The 16323-nt window shown below is 50.9% G+C and overlaps 1 protein-coding gene across 3 annotated transcripts in view; it reads left to right on the top strand.

The window, feature by feature from the left end:
• STX1A (syntaxin 1A) overlaps nt 1–16323 on the top strand; it is a 323436-nt gene that overhangs the window by 111090 nt on the left and 196023 nt on the right. The window lies entirely within an intron of this gene.

Genomic DNA, 16323 nt, shown 5'->3' with positions numbered 1-16323 from the left:
GCCTTTCCTGCAGTATTTAGAGGAAGAACCTAAAATGATGCGTCATTCAGGGGCACGGGTGTTCTTGGTGCTGGCCCAGTGCCCACAGTCTCTCTGCCCGTCAGCTGGTACCCCTGCCCACATCCTCGCTGCCTAGGCATGCTTGTTCACTCTTTCCTAGTGCCCACCATCTCAATGGCTGCTGGCTCACCCACCGCCTACAGTCTTGTGGTCTTCTGACACACGCCCTGGCACCAGCTGCTGGCAGTGTGTCTGTCTGCTGCCCACTCTTGCTGCTACCAGCACATCTACCACTCCCCAGTTTCTGTTGCAGCCATTACACCCCCAGCATGTTTGCAGGCTCACTGCCTACCTGGTCAGTTGCTTTGCCCTTGCTTTGGTGCCTGCCAACTTCCCCGCCCAGAGACCCCTGTTAACGTCTGACCTGCACACCCTGCCTGCTCTCTGCTTTTTAATGTTAGTTTTTCAGTAATGATGCAAATACTGATTGGAAATAACAGTCCTGAAAGATGGGCGATCGCTGCACAGGGCTGAGACATTACTCTCCATATGCTATTAATTGGTAAACCTACAATGAGCATAAGAGTGTGGGCCAGACTGCTGCTTCCATGTGAGTGCAGAACATTCCCTGACTGAGTCAGCAGCCTGTGCAGTGTGGAGAGATTGCTAAGTGCAGTGCTGACTATTGCTAAACATGTCTAGAGCCTGGCTGCCCAAGGAGAAGCTGCTGTGACCTCCTGCAAAGGTGGCTGGATGGCTACTGTGGGCAGTGGCAGATCCTAGGAATTTCCTTGATGGCAGAGCCAGAACGTTCGTGTGTGGGCGCTGGAGCTTGCCTGCATACAACTGTGCACACCTAGCTCCTGTGCACAAGTGCTGTTTGTGTGCACATGCCACGTGTCAGGCTGGCTTGTCCATGCACATGCATCTTCGACAAGCTGGTAGGAATTTCAGTGAGAAAGCCAGGCGTTTAACTGCAGCCCTGAATTTCCCAAAGCTGGTGAAATTGGTGGTTGGGGGCTCCTCTCCCATAAATAAACCTGCCTTTGTGCTATCGTGGGGTGGCTGCCCAGCTCCCTCTGATCTCCCCTAAAGAAAGCAGGTTTACTAGTGCTTTGGCTGCAGGAGTCAGCACCTGGCCTCTTTGGGGAGCAGGAATCTCTGGGTATCAGTGAGAGAGGAGATTCAGTCCTGATGTAAGGTATATGTTACATGCGCCTCCACGTCCGTTCAGCTGGTGCCAGGCCCATATCTGATTACCATGGAATAACTGTGGCTGTTTAGCAGAGAGGGGAGCTGAACAGGAAGAGGCCTCCCCAGTGGATGTGATACATTTTGTGTGCACTGCTTTATTCTGATAACAAAGGCTGTGGATCTGACATCTCCTCACGTCTACCTTTGCCCGGCCTCCACGTCAGCACTGGTGAGATTTTCTACCATTAGAACAGACTCTCGTCTTATCTGGAGCTGCACAGATTGCTGGTGACAATGGTGCTGTTTGCCCAGGAAAGCAGCATTGAGTGGTGGGGAATATTGTTTCTTCTTCAAGATGTGTTGCTCATGTGCATTCCAAAAGGTGTGTGCACACACTGCATGCACGATTGCTGGAAGCTTTTCCCTAGTGGTACCCATCGGGTCAGCTGTGGAGACCCCTATATATGTCCTTGCCGACCTGCTGCCTGCTCAGTTCCTTCTTACTGCTCCTGACGATCGTTGGAACAGCTTAGTCTCTTGCTTTTGCAAGTGCCTTACCCAGTGGTTCCCTTGTTTCTGTGTAAATAGTTGTTTGATAGTTAGTTGTTAATAATTGTAGATTAGTTTAGCTTACTTTGGAGGGTTTCCCCCCATTCTACTCTCCCTGGCGCCGGAGCATGCCTCAGTCGCAGGGGTTTAAAGCGTGCGAGAGGTGTGCAAAACCTATGCCAACAAGTGATCTGCACGCGCCTGTCTCAAGTGCCTCGGGGAGGGCCATCAGACAGATAAGTGCCCTATTTGCAGGAGCTTCAGACCCAGGACTAAGAGGGAGCGGGACTATCTCCTGAAGCTCCTCTTGATGGAGTCGGCCCTTCAGCCTGAGCCGACACCGGCATCCTCAGTGCGCAGGGAGCACCACACTCCAGCCTGCAAGCCGTTCTCGGACCCTGGTGCCGCATAAGAAAAAGAAACCAGACAGGGGATGTTCCAGTGGGGTGCGTCCTCCGGCGGGACACCCTCGGTCTGGTCCCCAAGAACCAGCGCCGTTGACTCTGGCCCCAGTTGCAGAGCCATTGAGTTGGGCGAGAATGGACTCTCCTACCCATGATGATTTGGAGGAAGAGCTCGACCTCCCCTCCACTCCAGACACACATGAGGCAGCTTGAGTCCTCACTGATATGACGGCGCAGTGCCCAGCCCTGCAGGTGCGGGGCCTGGCCTTGCAAACTCGGGCATCGCCAGTAGCACTGGCGACAGCACCGACTGTGGCATTGTGCCGGGCACCGTGGGCGATTATGAGACCAGTCACGACACCGATGGTGATGGTGGCGCTGGGGGCACCAATCGCGGCACCGCCATAGATTCATCGTCGGGCGAAGCCCATGATGTTGCGGCGCCGATCTCCGTCTCCCTGGTACCGTTGGGCTCTGCTCCCCCGTGGTCAGGTACAGAGTACTCGTCAGAGTCAGATGCACAAGTGGCTGTGTCCTGACGCAGCCACTCCCGGTCCCGGCACCGATCCTGGCACCGTAGGCTGGTGGAACAACCGGCACCAGTCGCCATTTGGCCTCCCCAGTGGCAGGGCCCAGTGCAATGGCCTCTTTGGACCCCCTGGGCCTACCACCAGGCTCAAGGTCAGGGATCTAGGCCAGTTACGGTGGTATCAGCCCCCCGTGCCCCTCCATCAGCAATGTCGATGGCACGCTACACCCCTAGGGCCCTTGAGGGTCCTTTATGGGACAGGGCTGTTGAGTGGCCACAGACAAACACAGCCCCTCCTTCACTGACGTCGGTGGCACCTGAACCTCGTCAGGACAGGGCTTCCCTAATCTTCATAGCGCCAGCGTGGCCCCGCCAACACTGGTTCACCATGTTACTGAACCTCTGCGGACAGACCAGTAGCACTCCCTCTCTGTCCAACCCTAATCTCACAGGACCACGGCCGTATACAGCACTCCAACCTGGAGTCGCTCCACCTCGTGGCGTGGAAGCTCCATGGCTGAACCCTCTTGACCTTCAGTGCTCGCACTGGGTTAGAGAGGGCCTGTTGGAGAGTAGGAAACCCTCCACTTGAGCCACATACCTGGCTAAGCGGAAGGGTTTCTCCATTTGGTCTCGACAAAGGGGAACTGAGCCACAATCAGCCCCAATTTCCCTTATTTTGGACTATCTTTTAGATCTCAAGCACCAAGGGTTAGCAATATCATCCCTAAGGGCACACCTTGCAGCCATTTCGGCCTTCCACCCGGGAACGGCTGGGGGAATCAGTGTTTGGTAATCCCATGGTGAGCAGGTTTCTTAAGAGCCTCGACAGACTTTATCCTCCAGTATGTCGGCCCGTCCCCCCCAGGACCTCAACCTGGCCCTGTCCTCACCTATGGGGTCCCCCTTTGAGCCCATGGCTACCTGCCCTCTCTTCTACCTCTCCTGGAAGGTGACTTTCCTAGTGGCTATAACCTCTGCTAGAAGGGTATCTGAACTCAGAGCACTGACCTCCGAACCACCTTACACGGTATTTTATAAAGACAAGATGCAGCTATGCCCCCACCCTGTGTTCCTGGCTAAGGTTGTCTCCCAGTTTCATGTGAACCAGGACATATTTTTACCTGTGTTCTTCCCTAAACCCCATGCCACTCACAGGGAGCGCATGTTCCATTCTTTGGACGTTAGACGGGCCTTAGCATTTTACATTGAACTCACAAAGTCGTTTCGTAAGTCACCACAGTTCTTTACTGCTATTGCAGACAGAATGAGGGGGCTCCCGATCTCATCTCAGCGCATCTCGTCATGGATCATGTCCTGCATCAGGACTTGTTGGGCTTCCAGCCCCGCCAATTATGGTGCACTCTACCAGAGCGCAGGCGGTGTCCACAGCTTTCCTGGCACAGGTCCCTGTCCAGGACATCTGCAAGGCAGCAACCTGGTCTTCAGTCCACACCTTCACTTCCCACTACGCCATTACCCAGTAGGCGAGGGATGATGCTGGGTTTGGTAGGGCAGTCCTGCACGCGGCAGTTAGGTGAACTCCGACCCCTTCCCCGGGTAACTGCTTGGAAGTCACCTATTGGAGTGCACATGAACAATCACTCGAAGAAAAAACGGTTACTTACCTCTCATAACTGTTGTTCTTCGAGATGTGTTGCTCATGTCTATTCCAAATCCCGCCCGCCTCCCCACTGTTGGAGTATTCCAGCAAGAAGGAACTGAGCAGGTGGTGGGTCGGCAGGGACATATATACACCGCCATGAAGGTGCCACTCTAGGGGTCTCCACAGCTGACCTGATGGGTACTGCTAGGGAAAAGCTTCCGGCGATGGTGCATGCGTTAGGAATATTGGAATGGACATGAGCAACACATCTCAAAGAACAACAGTTATGAGAGGTAATATCAGAAGGGTAACCGTGTTAGTCTGGATCTGTAAAAGCGGCAAAGAGTCCTGTAGCACCTTATAGACTAACAGACGTATTGGAGCATCAGCTTTCGTGGGTGAATACCCACTTCGTCGGATACATGTAGTGGAAATTTCCAGAGGCAGGTATAAATATGCAAGGAAGAATCAGGCTAGGGATAACGAGGTTAATTCAATCAGGGAGGATGAGGCCCTCTTCTACCAGTTGCAGTGTGAAGACCAAGGGAGGAGAAACTGCTTTTGTAGTTGGCGAGCCATTCACAGTCTTTATTTAATCCTGAGCTGATGGTGTCAAATTTGCAAATGAACTGAAGCTCAGCAGTTTCTCTTTGAAGTCTGGTCCTGAAGTTTTTTTGCTGCAGGATGGCTACCTTTACATCTGCTATTGTGTGTCCAGCAAGGTTGAAGTGTTCTCCTACAGGTTTTTGTATATTGCCATTCCTAATATCTGATTTGTGTCCATTTATCTTTTTACGTAGGGAGGTAAGTAACGTAGGGAGAGGTAAGTAACCGTTTTTTCTCTGTACATTTGGGGAGGAGAAAGCAGCAGAGAGAGATGGAGGATGAACTATAGCCTTGTGTTCTAGCTATTAGCATTGGTTGTGTCACCTATGCCATTATCAAAGAAAAGAATTGTGTTCTGCCATGTACATGAATTCTGGATAGCCAGCAAGGACCGGGCCTGAACACACAGAAAATCAGCATTCAGCGCCTCTTCATCCGTTTAGTGCAGGACTTTGTCATTTTGCAAGCTCCCTGTTCAGGAGTTGCAGTTGGTGTCATTTGTATTGTGAAAGCCCGTAGGGGTCCCCATCAGGATATGGACCGCATGATGCTGCACCCTGTACAGACACATGGAAGGATACAGTTCCTGCCCCGATGAGCTTGCAATCTACTTTAAGTTGTGTGCACAACTAGTTGGTTTCTGATGATTTCAAATAAGCTCTCTCACCTGCTGCTTGGTGGCTGATCTCTGTCGGGTCAGTTCAGAGGTGGGTCTGGAGGAGGGATTTAAAGACAGAGGGCTAGTGACCTTCTGGATCAATTCCATGCATGAAGAGTAGGATGGGAGAAGCAGACAAAGGAGCATTTAAGGCTGTTACTGTTTGACTCACTAAGGGTATATCTACACTACGAAATTAGGTCGATTTTATAGAAGTCGATTTTTAGAAGTCGATTTTATACAGTCGATTGCGTATGTCCCCTCTAAGCGCATTAAGTCAGCGGCTTAACTACCGTGGCTAGCATCGAGTTACAGAGTGGTGCACTGTGGGTAGCTATCCCACAGTTCCCGCAGTTTCCACTGCCCATTGGAATTCTGGGTTAAGCGCCCAATGCCTGATGGGGCAAGAACATTGTCACGGGTGGTTTCGGGTACATGTCGTCAGTCACCCCTCCCTCCGTGAAAGCAATGGCAGACAATTGTTTCACGCCTTTTTTCCTGGGTTACCTGTGCAGACGCCATACCATGGCAAGCATGAAGCCCGCTCAGCTCACCGTCACCGCTGCTGTCGTGAGCATTGTAAACACCTCATGCATTGTCCTGGGCTATATGCAGAATCAGGCTAAGAGACGCCAGCACGAGGAGGATTTTGATGAGGTCGCGGACACACGTTTCTGAAAGCACGGGCTGTGGCAGTTGGGACATCATGGCGGCAGTGAGGCTGGTTGATTCAGTGGAACTCCGATTCTGGGCCAGGCACACAAGCACAGACTGGTGGGACTGCATAGTGTTGCAGGTATGGGATGATTCACAGTGGCTGCGAAACTTTCGCATGCATAAGGCCACTTTCTTGGAACTCTGTGAGTTACTTTCCCCCACCCTGAAGCACAGGATACCAAGAAGAGAGCTGCCCTGACAGTTGAGAAGCGAGTGACGATAGCCCTATGGAAGCTTGCAACTCCTGACTGCTACCTGTCAGTCAGGAATCTATTTGGAGTGGGCAAGTCTACTGTGGGGGTTGCTGTGATCCAAGTAGCCAATGCAATTATTGACGTTCTGTTATCAAGGGCAGTGACTCTGGGAAATGTGCAGGTCATAGTGGATGGCTTTGCTGCAATGGGGTTCCCTAACTGTGGTGGGGCGATAGATGGAACGCATATCCCTATCTTGAAATGCCAATAGTTATCCTTGGGGACCCAGCCTACCCCTTGCTCCCTTGGCTCATGAAGCCTTACACAGGCAGCCTCGACAGTAGTAAGGAGCAGTTCAACCATCGGCTGAACAAGTGCAGAATGGAGATAGGATGTGCCTTTGGACGTTTAAAAGCTCGCTGGCGCTGTTTGCTAACTAGGTCAGACCTCAGCGCAACCAACATTCCCATTGTTATTGCTGCTTGCTGTGTGCTCCATAATATCTGTGAGAGTAAGGGGGAGACATTTATGGCGGGGTGGGAGGTTGATGCAAATCGCCGGGCGTCCAATTTTGAGCAGCCAGACACCAGGGCAATTAGAAGAGCACAACAAGGCGCACTGCGCATCAGAGAGGCTTTGAAAACCCGTTTCATGATTGGCCGGGCTTCGGTGTGACAGTTGTGTGTGTTTCTCCTTGCTGCAAACCCACCCCCTTTGTTGATTTTAATTCCCTGCAAGCCAACCACCCTCCCCCCTTTTGAAATAAAGTAACTATTGTTTTGAAACCATGCACTGTTTCTTTATTAATTAAAAAAAAAAGAGATATAACGGACAAGGTAGCCTGGGTGTGGTGGGGGAGGAGGGAAGGACAAGGCCACACTGCTTATTGTAGCCACACTAAAAATCAAACTGTTTGAATGACAGCCTTCTGTTGCTTGGGCCATCCTCTGGAGTGGAGTGGCTGGGTGCCTGGAACCTCCCCCACCGGCGTTCTTGAGCATCTGGGTGAGGAGGCTATGGAACATGAGGAGGAGGGCATGCAGTTATACAGTGGATGCAGCGGGGGTCTGTGCTCTTGTTAGCATTCCTGCACCTCCAACAGATGCTTCATCATGTCCGTTTGCTCCCCCATTAGCCTCAGCATTGCGTCCTGCCTCCACTCTTCGCGCTCACTTAATGCTTTCCTGGCCTCTGCCACTGAATACCTCCATGCATTAAGCTGTGCCCTATCAGTGTGGGAGGACTGTATGAGCTCGGAAAACATGTCATCGCGAGTGCGTTTTTTTTGCTTTCTAATCTGCGATAACCTCAGGGACGGAGATGATAAGGGGAGCGTAGAAACATTTGCACCTGGGGGGAGATGATAAGGGAGAGTAAAATTTAAGATGATACATTTCTGAGAACAAAAGGGAGACTCTTTCACAGTGAATCAAGCAATTCACAGCAGACAGCACATGTGCTTTAGATACAAGGTCGCATTTTGCCTTTTATATTGCGCGCCTGCCAGTACGGTGGCACATCACACACACACGGCTGGGCAACAGAATTTGGTTTCCAGGCAGCCATGGTAAGCCTTTCGGTAAGCGGGGTTGGCTTCTTCTGCCTTCATAACATGTGGGAATGGTTTCAAATTGCAGCACCCTCCTTTCCCAGAGCAAGCAATGGGTTGGGTTTCATATTTAAAAGGAGGGGCTGCGGTTTTCGGGTGGATGTGCAGCACACACCTTCCCCCACCCCTCTGTGTGGCTGTTCTCTGGGATGATCCCTTCTCCCCTCCCCCCGCCATGTGGCTGTTCTCCGGGATGGTCCGTTTTAGCCAAGCGCAAACAGCCCAGCATGAACGGGGTCCTTTTACTGTTCCTTTACAAAAATTCCCCTATTTCAGCCAGGTGACCATGAATAATATCACTCTCCTGAGGCTGACACAGAAAGATATAGACCGAATGTTGCTTGAATGCGACCAAAACCCAGGACCATTCACTGCCATGCTTTGTGCCGCAATGATTCCAGACTACTTGCTACTGGCTTGGCGTGGTAAAGTGTCCTACCTTGGAGGACGAAATAAGGCAGCCCGCCACAGAAACCCTCTGCAAAGGCTTTCAGAGTACCTCCAGGAGAGCTTCATGGAGATGTCCCTGGAGGATTCCCGCTCCAGCCCCAGACATGTGAACAGACTTTTTGAATAGCTGTACTGGCCGCGAATGCATCCCAATGCTTCAGGGCAAATCAAACATTAAACACTATTGCTTTTAAATCCTGTACCGTAGTTACAAATGTGCACTCACCAGAAGTGCCTTCTCTGGCTTCAGGGTCGGAGATCCCGCCTTGGGTGGGTATTGGTTTTAAGGTGCTGAAAAGGTCCTGGCTACTGGGGAGAACGGATTCACTGCTTGCCTCCTCCCTTCCTCATCCACAAAATCCTCCTCCCTGTTGCGTGAGACTCCCCCCTTGCAGGTGTCCACGGACAGTGGTGGGATAGTGGTAGGATCCCCCCCCCCAGAATGCCATGCAGCTGATCATAGAAGTGGCAGGTATGGGGCTCTGACCCGGAGCGACTGTTTGCCTCCTTTGTTTTTTGTTAGGCTCGCCTGAGCTCCTTAACTTTCATGCAGCACTGCTGTGTGTCCCTGAAGTAGCCTCTCTCCAACATGCCCTGTGAGATTTTGGCATATATATTTGCATTTCTTCTTTTTGATTGGAGTTCGGCTTGCACAGATGCATCTCCCCGGACAGCAATCAGATCCAGTGTCTCCCTTTCGGTCCACGCTGGAGCTTGTTTGCAGTTCTGGGGGGATGGCATGGTCACCTGTGCTGCTGAGTCCGCCATGCTGACCAAACAGGAAATGAAATTCAGAAATTCCCGGGGCTTTTCCTGTGTACCTGGCTAGTGCATCGGAGTTCAAAGTGATGTACAGAGCGGTCACAATGGAGCACTCTGGGATAGTTCCCAGAGGCCAATACCGTCGATTTGTGTCCGTACTACCCCAAATTCGACCCAGGAAGGTCGATTTTAGTGCTACTCCCCTCACCGGGGGGGAGGAGTACAAAAGTCGATTTTAAGAGCCCTTTAGATCGACGGAACGGGGTTGGTTGTGTGGACGCAGTCATTTTTAAATCGACCTAACACGGCTAAATTCAACCTAACCCCGTAGCGTAGACCAGGGCTAACAGATGATTATTTGTTGCATTTGAGATTAATGCTGGACCAAGAGGCCCAACTCCACACACAAGTAGATAATTGAGAGCTGCATGGATGCCTCCAGACAGGCCCCATGTGTTGAAGCAGTCTGAATGCTTCCTGTGCCTCTGAGACTGTTTTTAACCAGCAGCCTCTAATCGTGCATCTTGCACAGGGCATCCTGCACCCTGCTGGGGCTCACGAGATTTGTGGGGCTTGAAAAAGGTTTTCATTCTTCTTGCTAGAGCTGAGCAATCAGAAAGTTAGTTGAAGCTAGACAAAGTCAGGCTAGAAATAAGGTGTAAATGTTTAACAATGAGAGTAATTAACCACTGGAGCAATTTACGAAGGGTTGTGATGGATTCTCTATCACTGGCCATTCTGAAATGGAGATTGGATGTTTTTTTTAACAGATCTGCTCTAGGAATTACTGGGGGCAGTTCTCTGGCCTGTGCGATACAGGAGATCAGACTGGATGATCCCAGTCGTCCCTTCTGGTTTTGGAATCCATGAAGAGCCGTGAGTACCCTGAAGAGTAGGGGGCCAAGGAAGCAAAATTGGGGGGGAGGGGTTTCTCATGTCAATGAGTTGGGATGTGGCCCAGAAACACCTGTTCAGAGGACATGTGCTGCTGAGGTGCCCCTGAAAGTCTCTGCCAGCTGGAGGGCCATGCTGGTGTAACGCCAACAGGCCCTGGTCGCCTTTGGGTAGGATCAAACCTGGGACCTTTGCAACTTAGTATCTGAGTCTCTACTGCATGAGCTAAAAGCCACATGGGTTTTAGCTAAGGCTATAGCAGACTCATCAATCTCTATCTGGGCTAGGTGCCTCTAGGTCAGTGGTTTTCAAACTTTTTCTCTGGGGACCCAGTTGAAGAAAATTGTTGATGCCCACAACCCAATGGAGCCGGGGATGAGGGGTTTGGGGTGTGGGAGGGACTCAGGTCTGGGGCAGAGGGTTGGAGTGCGGGGGTGAGGGCTGCAGGGTGGGGCCAGAAATGAGGGGTCAGGGTGTGGGAGGGGCTCTGGGCTGGGGCAGGGGATTGGGGTGCAGGAGGGGGTCAGGGCTCTGGGCTGGGGGTGCAGGCTTTGGGGTGGGGCCAGGGATGAGGCGTTTAGGGTACAGGAAGGGGTTCTGGGTTTGGGGGGGCTCAGGCCTGGGGATTGGGATGCGGGGTTGGGGCATGGACTTACCTCCAGTGGCTCCCGGTCATCAGCACAGCTGGGGTGCAGAGGGAGGCTTCCCTGAAGTAGCCAGTAGCAGGTCCAACTCCTCGGTGGAGGCACGCAAGCAGCTCCGTTCGGCTTTCACCTGCAGACACCGCCCCCTCCCCACTCCTATTGGCTGGGAACCAGCCAATGGGAGTGCAGAGCCCATGCTCGGGGCAGGGGCAGTGCGCGGAGCTTCGTGGCCCCACTGCCTAGAAGCCAGACCCACTGCTGGCCACTTCTGGGGTGCAGCGCGGTGTCAGAACATGTAGGCACAAGCCTGCCTTAGCTGGGCAGCACTGCCAACGGGAATTTTAATGTCCCGGTCGGCTGTGCCTACAAGAGCGACCCAGTGCCTTATCTGCCGTGACCCAGTACTGGCTTGTGACACCAACTTTGAAAATTGCTGTTCTAGAGTAGGACAGAGTGCTACACCAAGCAGGCGTGGGTTACGCTCAAGGCTGTGAGTCTGCCATGGAAGTCACGGATTCCGTCACTTTCGGGGACCTCCATGACGTCTGCAGTGGCCAGTGCGGCTGGCCTGGGGGCCGCCTGAGTAGCTCGGGCAGCATTGGGCCACTGAGTCCAAGCGGCAGCAGGATTTGGGTTTGGGAGGGGACTCAGGGCTGGGGCAGGGGTTGGGGCTCAGGAAGGGGTGAGGGCTCCGGACAGTGTTTACCTTTGGGGGCTCCCCGGAAGCGGGGACATGTCCCTCCCTCGGCTCCAAGGTGGAGGTGCGTCCAGGCAGCTCTGCGCGCTTCCTCTGCCCATAGATGCTGCCCCCACAGCTCCCATTGGCCCTGGTTCCCAGCCAATGGGATCCGCAGAGCCGGCGCTTGGGGCGGAGGCAGCGTGCGAAGCCTCCTGGCCACGCCTCCCCCTAGGAGCTGAGGGACATGTCGCCATTTCCGGGGAGCCATGCCGAGCCAGGTAGGGAGCCTGCCGGCCCCACCGAACTCCTTCCCCCCAGCAGCAGCTGGGGTCCTGGGCCATGCGCTGCCACCCAGCCCTTCCACCCCCCAGCACCAGTGGGGGTCCCGGGCCACCCCTCCAAAGCACCCGCACCCCCCTGGGCTGTCCAGCCCCCCACCCCCTACGAGAGCACCCAAGATTTAGTTAGAACTATATAGTACAAGTCATGGACAGGTCACGGGCTGTGAATTTTTGTTTACTGCCCGTGACCTGTCCATGACTTTTACTAAAAATGCCCGTGACTAAAACATAGCCTTAGTTACACTGGTATCTACTGCAGCCTTTCAGCAGGGAGGGGGCATGCAAATGCTTCCCCCCATCCCAAGCATCTTGAGAGCTGGGAACCCTGGAATTCCCTGCTGGGAGGTTATTGAGTCAGATCCTGTGCCTAGATTTTAAAAAGGGACACTGTCAGCTGGGATTTTGTTTGGAAATGCCTAATTCTGATCGAGCCCCTTTACAGAGTGTCTGACATTTTTTTAAGAAATCATTTTGCAAAACATATTCCTAAGTGTTTTTGCTCCTTGATTATGTTCATTAGAGTTTTTTCAGCAAGGGAGCCTCTGTCTTTGCAGGGGAAACTGAAAATGATTGGACGCAAAGTGTTGTGAAATGGACAAACTAAAATGAATGGGAATGAGAGAGAAATTGTTTTCTCTGCTGTTCTCTTTGACTGATAATCCTGGCACCTGCTTGTCACTCAAGTAGGCGTGAATTTTCAGACAGAGGCGACCTTCATGAAAGTGAAACATATTTTGAGTCAATAATAAATCCATGGCCGTCTAGGGTTTGGATGGACGGGTCAGCTTCAGGCCACATTTCATCAGCATTAGTTGGTGCTTTGGACTCACCATTGATTTCCTTCCGCTTAATCCATTGGTTATCCTCTGGGTATTCATCCATACATCCTTCCCATTGGTGCCCTTCTCCATACACTGGACGTGCAAAGGACCCTCCATTTTCATCTGGGGAGGACGGAGTTTTACTGTCAGTTGCAATTAGCGTGGTAGTGTAGTTGCGTTGGCAGAGTGTCTACACGCCTGTTGGAATGCATTCCTCATTTCTATTCCATGGCAGGTTTGAACCTTCAAGGGTATGTTTAGTTGTTTGTACGTCAGCAACTGTAGCCACCCGGAGGTCAGTCAATGTCTTGGAGACCTCCAGGTCCGTGTGTGGCATGGAGCTCTCACTTTTACAGAATGCTATTGATTGAATTCATTGTTGCAACATATATTTAAACTTTATCATCACATCTCCAGGCACAAGTTTCAATTGAGTGTTCTATTGGGTGGTTGGGTTTCATTATTTTGTACCTTCCTCATAAGCATTAAGCAGGGATCGTCAGTAAAAAGAAAATAATACTAATTAGGGTGTGTATTGCACCTGCTTTCCCTGTGATTGCAGGAGGAGAAGATGGGCAGCTCATCCCCCGCCATCTGTCATGAAGGCTGTCTACACTACAGACCTTCCAGTGGCGCAGCTGTTAAATCACCCCCAAAGAGCAGCAGTAGCTACGTCGGCGGGAGAGGGTCTCCTGCCAACATAGTGGTATCCACACCGGCACTTTTGTCAGTGACACGTTAGTCGGGGGTGTGGTTTTTTCCACACCCCTGACAGACAAAAGTTTTACTGACAAAAGTGCTAGTGTAACCATAGTCTTAGTCTCTGTGTTTTGGTTTAGACATATGACAGAACATGGTTTTGGGTTGAGATTAGGCCAGGTCTCCTGGCCTTGCCCTGCTTTTTGATGAGATCTTTGGTTTAGTTTGTGCTTGTAGGCATAGTATCTTTGCCTTTACTAGAAGGAAAGTATTGTTTCTCTTTCCTGTTGATTCCTATTTACATATTTGTATGAAGTTTTTCTTCCAGTCGCTTTCTGAGGCCTCTCCTGAGCTGTGGGTCTCAACCTTTTCCATGCTGTGACCCCATGTTAAAAACGGAAGAGAATTTGGGGACTGCGACTGCGTTCTCGTCTGCTTGTAAAGAGAGGGAGGGTGGCTGCAACCTCCTAAAACCTGCTCACCACTCCTAAGCTGAACCTGTGCCCTTGAGCTTTTAGGCTGGGATTTTCAAAGGGGCGTAAAAGAGCGAGGTCTTCCACTGGAACCCTAGCCATTGTCTCCATAAGCAGAGATCCGTTCCTTTATGCTTTCACAGAAGGAAGTCACTTATCACTCGAATTCAATGAAGGCAACATTTGCAATAGATATGCAGCTTGAAGCCTTCCTTGCAGGTCTGGCATGAGGACCCCACTTCAATTTTGTGTATCGCTACAAAACAGCACCAACAGTCGGTGCAGTTATTGTCCCTTGTGCTTTCTGCTGCCGAGACAGCATAATGTCTCTGCATTTTGAACTGGAGACATTCTGACCATATGGTGCCCATGAATTCTGGTTTATTACATATTCTACCTTTTCAGAAGTGCTGTGGTCAGAAGGGCCCATTCACATCCTCTAGTCTGACCTCCCGCATAACCCAGACTCATCCCAAGAGTGCTGCATCCTTGCTGGAAACAAGCATAGTGGGAACGTAATTATCTCTGTCTCCTTTCTTCTCCTCCCCACAACATGCTGTGCCTGGTAACTCAATTAGCCTCATTCATGGAGAGAAATAAACCAAACAGCAGTTTGGATATAACTTGCTGCATGGAGACTAAGCATGAGGAATTTCAGCACCAACTAATCTTTTTTCGGTTAGGCTGCTGCAGATGGGTGGTTACTCCAGAACTGCTGAAATGGGGCTCCATGGATCTGCAGGCCCGGAGGGACCCCTGTGATCATAATCTGACCTTCTGCATACCGGAGGCCCGAGAACATCACCAGTGTTGAGAGAACATTCGAGACACTGTGAAACCGGACACCTGTCACTCCATAGTCACACTGGGATTTTCTTATATTAGGGCGTATAAAATAAAAAAAAACTAGCAGGCTTAAATAGTCTGAAGAATCCCAGCTAATGAGCTAAGCATAGGGCAAATCCAGGAGGGGAGATGGTTTGTTAGGGCTGTGGATGTGTGTGGAATAGGAGGAATGTTCGTCCGCCGATTAGGGTACTAGCCTAGGACTTGAGACACCTCGGTTCAATTCCCTGCTCTGCCACAGACTTCCTGTGTGACTTTGGGCAAGTCACCTCACCTTTCTATGCCTCCGTTTCCCATTTGTACAATGGGGTAATAGCACCTCTCTACCTCCCAGGGGAGTTGTTCAGGTAAATACATGAAAGAGTGAGGTACTCAGATACTATGGTGATGGGACCATAGAAGTACCTAAGACAGACAGATAAGAAAAAAATCGACCAGCAGATGGTGTGTTTCTGCTCCTGCTGCTGGCTGCCTTTGTTTGAGGGCCGAATTTGCTGAGCCCTGCCTGGAGAGTGGAGGAGCAATGTGGTATGCACACATGCACTAGCATCGGGACATGCTTCTTGCTGTGATTTCCAGACTCCTGCAGCCTTCATTTCTGAGGCAGGATGTTTCTGCACATGGCCATGTTCTTTTGGCTAAAGCGGCACTGGAGGGAGACAGCTCAGAGGCATTTCTATGTTAATTCATCAAGCAAACAAACAAAATGGCCTTAACAAAGATCTTGAAACCACTGAATTACAGGCAATGGGGATTAATGAAAAATTAAGGGAAAACACTGCAATGATCCTGTATAGCGGGTGGCTGTGAGCTAGAGATTATTCAGAAAGAAATGACCTTTCAATTAGCATATTCCCATATAATTTGCTGTTTAATTGTAAAGGCTTGATCCTGCCTTTCAATAAGTGAGAGTTTATTGCTCTGTGCCATACATAATGAGCTACTTTGCATGCGTCTGAGAGCAGGAACAAGTCCTTAAAGCTTCATTTTCAGTGTGATTGACACAGCTGTTTTTAGAAGGCTCCTGGAGGCCCCTTCACTGGCTCAGTGACCAATCCAGCCTACTAGAATTATTATACCGCCAACTGAGAGCTGCTCCACTTGGGGTGGGTCTGGCTGTTGATGCTGGCTCCTGCAGTGTATCTGACAATTTAGTAGGCTAAAATCCAGTAATGGAGCAGCTGTCTTTAATTCTACCTGACACGGCCATCTCGCCGGAAAAATTCATACAATCTTTGTAACTTGTTGGTCTGATCTTTCAGTGACCTGGGATAGATGTCGCTGATTTCAATTTCTGTTCTATGATCAGTGGCTCACAATGAATCAACCAATCAGATTTCAAGACTGTAACTCAAAAGGACACTTGAACCATTGAAATCTCATCATAAAGTCTGACCTTTGGTGGATAGGTCACAGGTTAGGTTAGGATGATTTTCCTCTGTGACTTAGCAGCCCATGATATGGGAATGTACAGGACATTTCAAGATTCTGGCTAAATGGGAAAATGGAAATCAATTGTCAGTCCTCAGTCTGTCACAGTCTGCATCTGCAGTTTATTTTACAGGGATATCTATTGTTGCCTGGTCTTCCTTGAATCATCATAAATAGAAGCTAAAGATGGAAACTTCCCATTAAGTCCCCCCTGTTC

Source organism: Natator depressus, chromosome 17 (genome assembly GCF_965152275.1).
Source record: "Natator depressus isolate rNatDep1 chromosome 17, rNatDep2.hap1, whole genome shotgun sequence".
NCBI lineage: Eukaryota > Metazoa > Chordata > Testudines > Cheloniidae > Natator > Natator depressus.
The sequence above is the reverse complement of the archived record's forward strand: the minus strand, read 5'-3'. Positions and strand labels throughout refer to the sequence as shown.